This window comes from Thunnus albacares, chromosome 19, assembly GCF_914725855.1.
Source record: "Thunnus albacares chromosome 19, fThuAlb1.1, whole genome shotgun sequence".
Taxonomy (NCBI): Eukaryota; Metazoa; Chordata; class Actinopteri; order Scombriformes; family Scombridae; genus Thunnus; species Thunnus albacares.
Window position 1 is genome coordinate 8,163,902 of NC_058124.1, and position 16,224 is coordinate 8,180,125.

The window sequence follows — 16,224 nt, forward strand, 5'->3', positions numbered from 1 at the left end:
CTGCTGAGGAAGACACAATGGTTAACTTTAACAATACCTCCTCCAGCTTCTCCTCAAACGTAGCCAAGCTGAGGCAGCCAGTGTGTGTGTGTGTGTGTGTGTGTGTTTTTTTTTTTTTATTGTCTGTGTGGCACATGGCCTTCTGACATGGCAGACAGAAGGTCACTGGCTAAAGGAATTTAAGTCATTCTGGGAATCTTTCTGTCTCTCTTTTTCTTTAACAAACTCAGTTAAAAGGCCCTGATGCTTGAAAGAGCACACACATACACACTCAAACACACACACGATGGTATGACAGTACATATTTTCCCACTTATCGTTGGATACAGGTCATTCAGTTCAATACGTGGCTTGTTTCAGTACAATACACCCTTATGAACCAAATAATTGCAGTGTTCTTAGCCTAATATAGTCTAATTATAGTCTATTGGTTCACTGCATACTGAGTCCTCAATCTGCAGTGGTGAAAAGTAACTAAATACTGTGGTTAAACCTGCAAAACACTGACATGTTATCAACTTTTAAGTTGATATTACACACCCAGCACACACATAACAACATTAATTTGGAGTCATGGCCCTGGCCACATGATGAATGTAAGTCATTTGTAAGTCATTGAATGTAAGTCTGCATTTAGCAGCTAAAGAGACACATATTGATGTCTTCACTATGTTCACCAGCTAGTCGCTAAATTTGTCTTTTTGTCTTCTGTTTGGCACTGACAGGGAGCATTTGATATGTTTTTAGAGCTTTTTTTTTTACTGGAAATAGCTGCATCTTGTTCTGGAAATGATGCTCATAGTTTTATGACATTGAACCAAAATAGAAATGCCAAAAGAATCAAAACCAAACCAACAAAAACCAAAAGAATGAGCTGAGAGACGCTAAAACGTTCAATAGAGCAGCGAAACTGCAGAGCTGGGTGATAGTTATCTTTGGGTTTGTCAGTACAGGGAACGCCTTTCACATTACCCACAGACGTTTCATCCACTACACGTACTTGAATATTCCCATTTTCTGCTTCACTTTTAATCTCTACTCAACCACATTTTAGAGGAAACATTGTAGTTTTTACTTTTCTACATTTTTTTGACAAATACTTCACAGATTCAGATTTTACATACAGAAGATAAGATTGGATTATAAAACATGATTCATTAATAGATTAAACTATGGAGCAGCTACAACATTAAAATACTGCTTACATGTTAACCCATCAATGATAATAATCCAATAATATAATGTACTGTATATACAGTATGTATACATGTATACTGTATATACATAACATAACACCCACTGTCAATATGGTGAAAGAAAATGAGTCGCCACAACTCAAGCATCCTTCTGTATAATTAAGATCTCCTACTTACAGGAGCATTATGATTATAATTCTGAAATTAAGTTGGAGTATTACTGGCATGTTTCCTTTTGTTCTTTCCTCCCTTTTGTTCTCTTCTCTTTTCACTGACCATATTTAAATGTTGGAGTGAGATTAGAAGATATTTGTTTTCCCCGCTTTGCCAGAAACATACCAAACCATGATCCTCAAACTGTACATGCTGTGCTATATAATTCTGTGTATCATTACCTACTGACGCACACACATACACACACACACACACACACAGAACAGACTAGCCAGATGTAATCAGGAGCAGATATCAATGAGGAACATCTTAACTGTGGGGAGGGAGGTATACCATAATGATGAGCACACTACCTCTATTGTAATGCTACTATCTTGGGAGAAGGGATGAGGGGGGTAAAAAGTGGGGGTTGGATGAAGAAAGGAAAATGCAAATGTTCCTATAAACTAAGCCCATTGTATGTCTAAGAAAAAACACAGAAGGGAGAAAAGACATAAAAAAGGAAGTAGGAGGAGAGAAGTAAAATATGAAGAAAAAGCAGACATGTATGTCTGAAGAGGGGGTTTAATATGTTGGAGGTGGTCCTGCACTGGGGTTTGGGTGGGGGTAAAGTGATCAGACCCCAGGGACAGACTCTGATGGTAGGCTGTTGTCTCTCAGGTGGCAGCCTCTTGCCTCGGGGCTCTGGGGGAGGCCTCCATGTGTCAGCCCTGACTTTAGTAACAGATGTCTCTTTCTCTCTTACTCACCAATAATTCACCACTAATCAGCAGATGATACTGTAGTGGAGGAGGGGGTTAAAGAGACGTAAAAGAGAGGAAATAAGGATGGGGGAGCTCTTGAATATTTATCTTCTTTTCCTGAAAAAGTGTGATGCGGGACTTTTTCTGTGTACGGCTCTTCTGAGTATCTGCAGCATTAAATCTAACATCACACAGTATATCTTTGGGCTCTCTCTCTCTCTTTCTCTCTCTCTCTCTCTCTCTCTCTCTCTCTCCCCACTCCCCTTCCCACAAGATACAGTGACCATGATGAGAATGTGTCGCTGACATGAATAGATGGTGACGATCACAGACTCTGTGTGTGTGCACGTGTGTGTGTGTATGTGTCCTAATCAAGACAGTAAATCCATCTGTACTGGGGCTGTTATTATCCAACCTGTATCTGGGTGTATTTCTCCCGTGCTGACATATTCTTCAAGGGTGGAAGCCAGCGCCAGGGGGTGAGTTGTGCTATGATGGCAGTTTGTCGTATTGCCTGCATTTTTTGCATAACGTGCACGTGTCTGTGCGCGTGTATACACTGTATGTGTGTTTGACTTTTTGTGTATTTGTGTGCCCGTGTCTGACTGTGGTGATGTAGTATCCTCCAGGGATGTTGATCCTCAGATCGAGCCTGTCAATCATTGTGATTGATCAGTCTCCTGCCCCTCCCTTCTTCATTCCAATCCGATCCCCCTCGCCCTCTCCTCCCACTCCGAGCCCCCTGGTGATTAATCACTCAGTCAGTCAGACAGGTAGTAGTGACATCATGCAATACACCCACACAGCACTTAAAAAAGGAACATACCAGGGTTTATGATGACAGCAGATCAGACACTGGGTCCCCAGCAGTCCCCGAAGTAATCATATTTAATATAACTTTGTGATCCAGAACAACGTAACAAGGGTGGCGAAGAGAAAGTTTCCACTAGAAATGGCTTCATTTGTCTAGCATTATCAGCATTTTGCATGCATTCTCCATATTATCTCATCAACAAAACAAAACAAAACAAAACTAAGGAGAAATGATAGAATAAGGAAGGAAAGAAGGAAGGACAAGGAGAAAAATAACAATTTCTGTGTCCATATAGTTATAATTCTGAGGAGGTGTACATAATCTACACAGTAGCCCTCTGTGTGCTCTTGTAGATATTATAGACTGTAGCTACCGAGCACAAACAGGTCAGACCCAACACTTAATAGAGTGAAGATGACAAATACAGTAGTGGGATACATTGTCTCATCTGTGGGTTGTAGGCATGCAGATATTGGGTACAGTGAAATACCATCAACTGACAAGGTTATTTGAACACAGCATGTGTTATTTGTTACTTGCCACAGTGACCCATGTCTATATAGGCTGTGGAAAGTGTCTCCAGCCATGTTAGTGTCTTACTTAGCGTTTGCTACTTTTTTTCCCTTCTTTTTTTAAAAATAGATAACAAAAGTGTAGATTTATAACATATATGAAGAATCTTATCAACAGGATGTCAAGCAACTTTCAGGTGCCAGCCGAAAAACAGAATAGGACCTGAACCACTCGACATCCATCACCATGGAGACCTGGAAAGAGGACAGACTACATATACGCGCAGTGGAAACTCACATCAAACCATTCACACACAGAGAGGAAGGAGAGATAAGAAACCACACACACACACACACACACACACACACACACACTGGGGGAGAGAGAGACAGGACATAATTCACACAGGAGAGAGAGAGAGAGAGACATGAGGTGAGGCTGAATCTCTTGCAGGATGAGGAACCAGATCCAAAACCTCTGGAAATGGCACTGACAACCAGGGAAGAAGAGCAGTCCCAGTACAGAGAAAGACAGCATAAAAGACAAACACAGATATAACACACAAAAATAATGTCAATATTTGATCAAAGATTACATTCAATTAGATCAAATTTCACCTACAAGTGTAGAAAGGCAGTAGCTTTCTTTTCATCATTGGGGAATTTGGAAAAAAGGTTTTAGTATGACTGCTCTAAAATTAAAAAATACTAAATATCATTGCCGCTTGCATCGCTGTGTAGAGTGATTGTATTGGTCACATATCTGTTCCTCCTGTGACCTGGAAGCCACACAAGGATCTGGCTCTCATCTCCTCTGGACGGCGCCCTTTCATTTGGTCCTGTCATACCTGTGAATTACTACATAAGCAACATATCACAGATGCAATATTTTTTTGTGGGTGGGTGTATTTTTCAATTTTTGTAGCTAGTTGGTATGACTATTGTATGTGCTTTCTTTAGCTGTTCAACATGACTTAATAATTTTTATATAATCTAAAATCAATTATGATTATTGATGCCAACCCTTCACATATATAAAGCAAGAATGACCAATATATCTATACTATATCTAAATACCATGTCTATCAATATACAAACCTGATTCAGACAGGTTACACATTGAATATCATTATTTCTTTCCATTTGTGTCAAAAAAAAAAAAAAATGACAGCAGCGATGAGAATTAGTCATGCTTTAACAGGAGCAGCAGGCCGGTATCTCACAACCTTGGCAAGTTCCTTTCACTCTCCAACTTTACTTCAGCATCAAAGCGCCGCTTGTACTCAAGGACGTGGAAGAAGAACTCTCTCTTTTGTGACCATGAGAACACTATGTGCAAGTGCCAAGGTCCTTTGAACACGGGAGGGGTGCTGATATTGTCAGTGAGGACTCCTCATGATGTTCACCCAAACACTGGCAGAGATAGACAGAGAGTGGGTTGGAATGACTGCAAACTTCTACCTGATCCCTAATGCCCACTGCTCTCATTTGTGTTACAGTTACTTTGTGTGTGTGCAGGTTTTGTTTCCTCAGTAAAGGTCGGGGTCCCCGGGGCTTCTGTGACCTTTCACCTGCTGCTTTTAGTTCAGACCTAAAGGACTATGTGCTCAGTTTTTGTCAACACTGTCATTCCACATATGAAAGAGAAAAAAAAAACCCAACATGCACAAACATTTAAAGCTTGTGTAGTCTAACATTTCCTGAGTGATCCCACCTCTGGTCACCACAAAGCAGGTGCATTGACTGTGACTGCTCCCTGCTGGGCATGTTGCTTTCCTGCACACAAGATCAATAACCTCCCTATCCCCTCGGCTGACATCTAAATTAAGTATCATCATATTTTTAGCTACCTAGAAGAATTTACCATGATGACCATGAATGATGAGTGTGTTTTTGTTTTTAATTACTGTGCATTATTGTGTGGTTTTGTTTGTCTGTGTAATATTAAATGTCAGAATCAAAGACACTGTAATTATACAGAATTTCCAGTAGGTGGCAGCATAGTTGCAAAAATCCTGTCTATCCTGCCAGCTGAAACTTAACCCTCTCACTGGAATAATGTATGTTGTTCTATTCTGTTCAGCTGATTTTGAACAGTAATTAAGTTGTAGAAGTTGGTAAATTAGTTTATTAGTGTAGTAGCACATCCAACTGGTAATCGAATGTGAAGGTTAGAGCTGTAAATCAGAAAATCTGTAAACATCATAAAATCCCCCAGGCTGCTATCATTGTGACCTTGAAGTTACTCATCATTTATGAAGGTACTCCAGCAGATCCCTTTCTGCTGTTCTGCAGGAGGAGACATTTGTCAGAATTTAAAAAATGAAAGTAAGTTAAAACATTACTATGATAATAAGAATAACGTGCCCATTATCTTTTCGGCTGAACTTTCCTTTTAAAAAGAAATTAAAAATTAGTTTTGCAAAATTTAACTCATTCTGACTGTACACTTGGTTGACAGTTATATTGCTTTATAAACTTATTTCATTTTTATACAACCCTACAACTGCCCCTTTGCTATTCCACGCTACCAAGATGCTCTCTTCAGAGACGAGAGAGAAAATATAAAGAGGTCAGTGAGCAGGAAACAGGAAGCACTAAATGGTAGGTATATCTCTAAGGGGCTAATAAAGATAAGAGCTAATGATTTTAGGTAATGATTTGCTCTTGAAGATAAGTGATTCAAGAGTGAAGATATCTCAATGTTAGTTGGTGATTTATTATTTAGCCAACTGCCTCAATCAACTTGTAACCAAAGTTAAACCAAATTTTAGCCAATTTCCACAAAGGGACTTGCGCTGCTTGTACTATTTATGTTGCTGTAAATACTGAGATGTTGGTCTGTATTAAGGGAAGTGTGTGTAATGGCATAAATAATAAAAACACAGCAGTAGCGGGAGCAGAAATGACGCACAGACTGGATCGCAGAGCTCACAATTCAACTGAGTGGCAGTGAACTTGTGAACTGTAATTTCCTTTGACTGTCCTTGTCTATTTTCTCTCAGGGGACAGAGGCAGACATGCCAGTGGGTGGGATCACACACACACACACACATACACACACACACACACACACACACACACACACACACACACACACACACACACACACACACACACACAGCGCACTCACAGCACACACAAACATACACATTACACTCATGCACACGTCACAGTTTCCATTCTAAAGATAAATAAACCCTGTGCACCTCCTAAGAGCATAACCATACACAGTCAGCTGTATGAAGTCTATTATGACACCCCAGCTGCTCTTGTCTACATGTTGCACAGTGTCACATGACAAGTGAGCTGCTGAATATTTTTCATACTGTGCTCCTCAGCAGCTGATGTCAACACAACATCTGATGAATGTCAAGCAATCCAAATTACTCATTCACCAGCAAATCAATATGCTGAAAGATACTGACCGATATTAACACTTATGTCCATTTTTTGAGTCAAGTACAAATAACCTTCAGCAGCCTGGGGTGACTTCCAGCTAAATCATTACAAAGTCACATTATTGTGACCTCTCATGTGCACGTGACACTGAGCGCATGATCCGCTATGAAGACAGAATAACCAAAACATAGATGAAAGCTTATTTTAAAGTGTCATTAATCTGCTGCTGGAGTCATGTTATCACACGTAGAGGTTGTAAAGGCTTATTTATCATTGCCCTTAATAATTATAATAAAAGTGATAATGCTCTTGATTACTTTAGGAGGAAACTACAGTGGAATTCTGCACCTTATATCTATATGACTGGACTTAAGTATGTTGCTGCATGTGTGTTTGTGTGCTAGTTTTTGTGTGTGGGATGTAATTGTACATGCATCCATGCATATATTAGTGGGTGTGTGGGTATTTATGAAGCATATCACTGTGCATGTGTCAGCACATCATTGATCTGGCCCATTTAATGCTGCAATCAGTGTGCACTGAGTTCACTGTGAACCACATACACTGATAAACTACAATTCCCAGAAGTGAAATATGACTTGATTGATCCTACACAACATTCTTGTTCTCAGTTAGCATGCCAGCCTCAACTTTTGGTGCTAATATCCAAATACCAAGGCTAGTAGTTTCCTCCTGCTTACAGTTGTTGTGCTAAACACATCTGATCTGAGCTGAAACTGATATGACTGTCGATTTGAGAGCAAACAAGTGTATTTCCCCAAATATCAGATTGCTCCTTTAAAGGAATAGTTTGACATTTTTGGGAAAGAGTTATCTGAGAAGATTGATGCCACTTTTATCTGTGTACAGTAAATATGATGCTATAGTCAGCAGCCGGTTAGCTTAGTCTAGCATAAAGACTATAAACGGGAAACAGCTAGCCTGGCTCTGTGCACCTCTAATAACACTAATTAAGTTAAGTTGACTTCCTGGAGTCTCACCTGGTTGCCTGGAAACCTTATGGTGGGCAGATTTTGTTAACTTTGGACAGAGCCAGGCTAGCTGTTTCTCCCTGATTTCCAGTCTTTATGCAAGGCTACGCTACCCAGCCGTTAGCTGTAGATACAGTGAAAGGGTGGTAACAATCTCCACATCCAACTCTCTGCATGAAAGTGAATATATGTATTTCACAAGATGTGAAACTATTCCTCCAAACAGTTCTTCATTTTCATCCACTGCAAAGCGGAACTTGACTGGTTGACTTTAATTTATAGGCTGACACTGCCTGTGTTATTCTATTTCGGACGTGGTGAGTCAAAGGTGCTTGCTAAACTTGCGGTTACTGTGGTCTAACACTCTTCAGTTCAACTCTCTATCACACCATCATTACTTAATATCCTTGTTGACATAGAATCATATGATTTTTCTACTGAGATGCAAACTTACATTTGCAAATGTAAATAGCTAACAAATCCACAAAATGCTGATTTGAAATCTATGTTTTAAATATTATAAAACAGATTAAACTTCTACTGTCATTCTGATTCTGCCTTTAACCAGACAAACCGGAAGTTGTTTTCTATTGAGTTCCAGTAAGATCAATGAAGAAGGGTGGGGTGAATAACCAGGAATTTATAGAAGAAGAAAAGTGGAACAGGAATATGAATTACCAAACCAGAGTCAGGTGCATCTACAGTTACTGTGCATGTATTTACTGTTTTGCATGTTCTCTTCCTGTTATTCTCATCAAACCAACTGCAACACATTTTTGTGTTTTTGTATGACTTTGTTTTGTCTATGCATGTCAACATTGTCTTTTTCTCTTTCTCACAATTCTCCTTTTCTCTTTCTTTCCCCTCAGAGGCTCCTGAAAATCCCTGGAGCTTCTCTGATATCTGCATCATCTCATCAAGATGCCGCCTGAAGACACACAGCATTGTTGACAATAAAAACACATCTTGTGTTACAGATATCTCCCAATGTGAGGTATTTATTATTACACTATGGTCTTTTAGAACTGATCTTGATCCTTTCTTCTTTTGCTGAGCACTTTATGTACCTCGCTGTGCAGAGAGCATACTTGAAATGATATGAACTCCTCTCAGATCACAGCTCCCTGCTGAAGTAAGATGAGACTCAAACTTTTTACCTTTCTTGACCCTTTGAGACATCTCTGAACTTTCCTCTGAACCTAGTATGGTATGTAGTATGGTGCTTGGATAGTTTGCATTTAGTTCTTTTTTTTAGTTCTTTATTTGTGCATATAAAAAGAAAAACAAATGAGAAGAAATACACATTAACAAAAAATGTACAAGAGAGAAGAAAATACAATTTCCAAACAAGAAGAACAGACACAAAAAAAGACCAAGGAAAAAAAAGAAATAAATACAAGGGTTCAGTAACATATATTTCCACTGCTTTCTCATACTGTTACCATACCTCATTTATATAGTACTGTACTCCTTCAAGAGAAGCTGTTTAAGATATTTTTCAAAAATCTGAAATGAGGAGTGACTGTGAAGTGAAGCAGAAAAGCTGTTCCATATGACTGGACTTCTGTACCTGATTGAAAACTGGCCAAGGTTAGTTCTGTAGAACTGACTATATCGAAGAACAACAGATCTGGTGTGATAACAGGGGATCTGATACCTAGTTACAAAGAAACTGTAAAAAAAAAAAAAAAGGGAGGTGAATTGTTAAGAAATTGAAATACAAAAGTACCTATCTGAAGTTTACTGATGTCAAATATGTTTAACAACTCCAGGGTTTGAAATAATGGGGCAATATGAGTATTCCAGCTAGAGTTAGTGACCATTCTAACAAACCAATTCAGTGACCAATTCAGCTGATCATCGATGATTACACCTAAGAACTTAACATGGGAAACATATTCAAGTGCATTATTAGCTATGAGAATGGGGCGAAGATGATCTGATAGTGTTCTCTTTTTAGGCTTGAAGATCATATAAGCACTCTTTTGAACATTAAGGGACAGTTTATTGCATTTTAACCAGATATCCATCATATATTGAACATTGTTCATATGGGTTATCAACCTATGTTCATCTTTATCTATAAGAAAAATATTGGTATCATCAGTATATAAAATGAGGAGCACATCAATGATTTGCATTTGGTATCAATCATTGAACGAATCATTGTTTCCTGTTAAGCAAGTAGCTTTTAAACCATTTAAGCTCAGTACCAATAATACCATGAGCTTAAAGCTTATTTAATATTTAATATATTATGATCTACAGTGTCAAAAGCTTTTGACAAATCAATAAATACTGCAACTTTGATTTTTTTGTTATCTAAAGCTGTAACTATTCTGTCAGCTAATTGGACCAGGGCCATAGCGGTAGATTGCTTTTCACAAAATCCAAATCGATAGGCATATAGTAACTTTTTTATCCTTTAAGTATTTGACTAATCTATTATACACATTTTTTTCCTCTTTTAATATTGTGTGTGATAATTCATCTGATTTATAATGTATAAATCACAAAGTGGTTCCAACACTGAAGAGTGTCTCTTCTCCAGTACTTAAGATCCTTTATGGTTTCCTTATTTGTCGCTCCAAGAAGCTACAGGCTCCAAGAAGCACAAATTCATTTTATAAGCATGACATCATATGATTTCTCATAACTGAAGTTCAAAGCAATGTGAGCCTTTAGAATCTTCCGATATCATAGCCATGTGCAAGTCTTCCTAACACAACCTCACCTGAGGCTTACATAAGATGGAGATGTGAAATGAGACAGACAATGTTAACACAGTAACATCACCAGTCTGGGTGAAATGTCATCATAGCAACGAGGTCAGTACATCCTGATATCAGTGAAGTTCAATGTTCCGTCACTCCGAGCCACACTGGCAAGAAATATGGACTTTGAAACAGTCAACTGAGTCTGTGTCTCTTATTGTATATTTGTGTGATGAGCTTTTGTGTCTGCAGAACAGAAGTATGATCATGACAGAGACAGATGACAGTGATTATTCATGAGAGCCCACAGAAAGGAAGTGTGAACTTTCATATAACCTCTCTCTCATACTCTAGCAACAGTGAAGCTAGACATTTTCGAGTCTGGAAAAAATGTTCTTTATTCAAAACACAACATGTCTTGTGTCTGCAGAGACCTGTCTGTATTTTTGTATTATCTCGTTAAGTCTGTTTCCCCTAACATGAATGCAATTAAACCTAACTTCACAAAGACAGACCCAACCCAATTTACAGCATCCAATGATGAAGAACCCTGCAGCACTGATCTTCCAGTACATGATAAATGTTATACAGATCCATCATACTGTATTATGCATAATCTGTCTCTTTTAAGCAAGTCTGAGCCCATACACTGTAATAACATAATCAGCACCGTATTAAGCTAAAGACACATTCCTATCTCTGTGGACAATGAAGTTCTATTATATGACCTATAAAGATGCAGTTTGAATCACTGACTTGCCAATATGCACCCCACTCTGTAGGGTTCACATACTGTACAGTTGCCATGGAGGGAGAAACCCGCCCCTATAAAAGTGCCCACTCTGAAGGACAGATAACATTCTAATATGGATTTAAGATACGGCTCTGATGTTCAAACCAATACATGACCACTCGTGCCCTCTTTTGCCATGCTAAAAGAATCCACACCGACTAGATTAAACAGTCTGAACTTTTTTTAATGGTGGATGTGACTTACAAATTGAGCATAACTGTATAAATATGAAATGTTTTCTTTTTTTACACAAATTTAACCATTAGATATTTGACTAGCTCTGTATTAAACACATTCTTTAAACTGTTATGTACAGTAGCAATGCAGTGACCTCGACTCAACTTACTTTCACCACAGTTGTGTACACATAAGGAGGAAAATGAACTCCACCTTCCGTCAATAAACTTTATGTACACACATATTTCCTTCAATTAGCCAGTTAGTAAGTGCAGGACATCTGAAAGTAATAATTCAATTTAAAGTAGCAATATCTTGATAATTCTTGCATTACTTTACCCCAAAAGCATGGGTTAATGTAGCTGCAAGCTGTATTGTATCAACACACTAATCCCAAATTGTTTTAGGATTAGCTTCATTTCTCAGTCATGTATAAATGTGTGGGTGTAGGAAAGTATTCACTTTCCAAAGTACATTCAAACGGAGCAGCGTTTGATGCAAGTCAGAACAGGCTGACTGATTAAAGTCGAATGTCGCCCACTGTCTGATCTTCTGTATGCCCTTGAAGATTAACTGTGATCACTGCCAAAGGGTTTGTTAAATCAGAACTGCCACACCGAGCTGGTACCGAGCTGATATTTCATTAGCTCAGAGGTAAATTACTGTAGATGTGATGGCTTTTCAATCAATACAAAGTTAATGGAAACTGGAATCTAAAAGACAAAAACCTAATTTGACAGTTTGAGCTAATGTGTTTCCTCAAAATTCTACTTTATGTAATTAAAAAGTAACGTTGGCTTCCAGAGATCACAGACATTCTCAACTGATTCAAACTTATTTGACGTGAGGTGACCCAGAATGAGAACAACTGCCTGCTAGCTGAGTTAGTGTCTTCTTTGAAACCTACCTCATGGGAAAATACCTGAACTCCTGGACACAAAGTGCATGACAACTCCCCCCTTCCCCTACAAATCTCCTCGCACGATTTTTTGTGTGTTTGTGTATGTGTGTGTGTGTGTATTTCCCTCCCTCCAGAGTTTCCATACCACCTGTAACTATGTATACCCCGCTGCTTGGTTGAGATGACGCACAACCTGTTGGACAGTTCCCCGCACCGTATTGCATTGCACAGTACTGCTATCTCAGACTTTTCACACACACTGTGTTTGGCAACAAATACATGCAGTCATGAGGCTCAACTCACACATACACACCTATACAGTCTATACACACAGACACAATAAATGCCAGCTAGCTTATCCAGTTGTACAGTTGTCACAAGTGCTAATGTGATGTCTATCAACAAGTAGTGTGAGTTTTACAATATCAGTGGCACTGAACAAGTTCAGGAGGCACAAAGTGCACACATACATGCACTCATACAGATAATACACACACATGCATAGACAGGCCTTTAGGCTTTGTTATACCCATGACTGAATCAAGCTTTCCAATGCGCCCTGCTTGCACTCAGTTTTCCATCGCTACAGACTACGCAACACAGGGCGAATCCAAGGCAATATTTCAACAATTTGTATTTCAAGTTGCACACAGGGTCACAGCAGCTCCTTTGGGGATGTACACCAAATAATTTCTAGTGCTTCTTCAGTAGCTAAAATGAATGGAACGGGTAAGGTGATCCATGGGAAAGTACCTTGTTAGATTAGGGTTAGGTCTCTCAGGATGAGGAGTGCAGTATGCAGGCTTTGTTGTCTCGCACTATGATGCAAGGGAGTTTGGTTTTTATTCAGTTAGGACAAATCCCCCTCGGTTTAGTTGAGCTTTGGGAGAAGCAGCTATTAGCTGACTGTGTGTATTTCCTTACAAACAATTAAGATGCTGGTCCCTGGCCCAGATGTTACTGTGTTACAGTTACTTTAGCAAGAATAGGAGAGTTTTGTTGCTTAACTATAAGATAGGGTTAGACAATATTAGAAGGTAGTAGAAATATTTCAACATGCACAAAATTGATTGCAAAAGACCAGTAAGTCTTTGCTCCAGACTTATTACAACAAAACTTTGTACTGAGTGGAGCTCAAAGGTGACAAAGTGTGGAGACATTCAAGACAGTGATTATGAAAATATCTGGGAGTGATATTTTTAGATCTGAAGTTGTTGGGAAGCATTTCGATAGCAACCAAATATTTGTGTAATACTTGCAGAGTTAGTACTTGCACAGTGTGTAGCAGGAAAGACCCCCCCAACGGTGAACATTCACCATTCACTGATTATCTTCTCTGTGTTTGCACAGTTGAATGTGAGTTTGAATGTCACCATTAATTCCCCCTCCACTTCAAAATGTGTTTTTCTTCTGGTTCCTAATGGATATATGTGCAAAGTTTGTTTTCACATTCATCCGCTGAAAGTGGAAAGTTTCTCTGTGCTCACTGAAAATCTGATTTTAAGGGGCGGGCCTTTGATCATGATTTGTGACATCACAATTAGGTTGGATGCCAATCTTAGTCCAATATTCAACTTGCACAAGTGTGATGTGGAACCTTGAAGCCTCCAGTGTGAACACACACTAAGAATGGACTTTACAGTTACTGATAAGTTTAATAAAAATAATAGATAACAGTTTACTAATAGATTCTGATTTTTTTTAATGAGAGAGAAGAAGGAGATGTCATTTTAAGAAATTTAACAAAATAATTATACTTTTTCATGGAAAAACCATATCAGACACACATTATTGTTCCAAGCAGAGTATCTTTGTATATCTTAATACATATCTGAAGGGGATCTTTAAATTGAATTTTTTCTTTTTTCTTTCTGTGTTCATAAGCAGTAGACATTTTGACACTCTGTTTATATTCAACAATGTGACTGTGTCCTGAATTTACCAACACAACCCCAGCTAGGCCATAAAGTCTTATCTAATCTGCAGTATGTTGACACACATTGATCTGTCATGACCATTACAAACTCATACCACATGTGATTATATGGTCTGAACTTGACTGTACAGTTGGCAAGGTCATGGTTCAACTGTTCAGTGTTTAATGATGCAGTTGGGAGATTCCCAATGAGAAGTATTGGGTGTGTGTAAACAAATAGGTGTTATAGTTCAAAGATAAAGCAGCATTGTAAATAAATGTTGGAGCTAAGAGAGGCGGCAGGTGTGTGTGCTCATACCTGTGTGGGGAGTGTCACAGTGTGTGTGAGGGTTGAAAGGGCACATGTGTGCAAAGCCATAAGTAAACATTGCAAATATATATATATATATATATATATATATACATCTCCTGTAGGCAGACACACAGATGAGTATTCAAACCAGCAGTGGTGTGTGTATAGGCTCCTGCATGTGTATACTATATGCTTCATGGTATGTGTGCTCAGCTAAAATGAGAACTTATACATGCACAGTGTCTCACCAGAGCAGAAGACGCTATGCAAATAAAGACCTAAGTCAGAGATTTGCCCTCAAGCTGCAAGCAGGTAAACTTCAGCAGGCCGCATGAGAAAAGTTGATGTTTCTTCTACCACACATGAAGAATCTTGTGTATGCTTCCTTTTAGCAGCGAGGCTATACTGTATGTGTCAATATTCATAGATGTTTAAATGGTCACTTTGAACTGTCTTCACTGATGGTCAGTACAGAGGAAAAGTGTTTACTTTCAGTTAACAGAAGCATGTACAACTTGTGAAGCTTGAGGTAGAGCATGATTAACCAGAGATAGTAAAGGAGTACCCTGACACATAGAGGCACTCATGCACCAATAATAAACAGTTATGTGCAGTGTTTGTACCTGTAGATAACATTCCCTGAACTTTATCCACACACTTGCTTGCAAATATTTTTGCAGATACATAAAAGCAAGTATCTGCAAGATATCATTTAGCATCCCAAAAAATGTCTTGTGTAGTCTCTCTGTGTAGAACTGTGGACAATGATGAGTTTACAGTAACTTTACTGTACTTAACAATAGTAGGCAATGATATTTTTTATAAAGATGTAGATGTTCTGTGATATTTCATTTTGTTTTAGATATTTTTGTTATGGTAGATAAAATGTTTTGGGTGAATATGCCTCTGTAGAATTTATCAGTTAACAGTAAAATTATATCTTATAAATAGGAAAATATATTGTTTTTACATAAAGAAAATATCAGCTGTGTATAAGAGATTCACTTCAAAATCACAAAATATGGATTTCTAATGAACCCCTTCATTAGAAATGAACAGATTCAGTAGAGCAAAGATACATTTGAGGGTATTTGAAAACTGGGACATTTCAGCACATTATAAATAAATGAATGAATGAAAATGAATTAAATAAATAAATTATGGCCAGAAATAAGGTAGATGAAGGATAATGAAACACAAAATACAAAACTAAACCCCCCAAAAAACAAAAATAAATGAATAGTAAAAACCTACTATATTATATGTAGCCTATGCAAATAATTAAGAGTTACTGTGTTATAAAGGTATGGACAATAAAGCAGCTGAATGGGAACATAGAGCAGAACAGGAAACAACATGGCAGCCTAATAAAAATGTATTAGGATATGAAAATAATTGTAGATTAACAGTCGTTCATAGGACTGTATTCGTAGAAACACTGTCTCACAAAATTTGGACCTGACTCTGAAAAGAGAGTCTGTCATTTATTAATATTATTATTTTGATTTTACATATTTGTTTATTCAGGTAAACATTCCGTTATAATCTCTGTGAATTCAGTTTTTTTTCGTTTTAGAG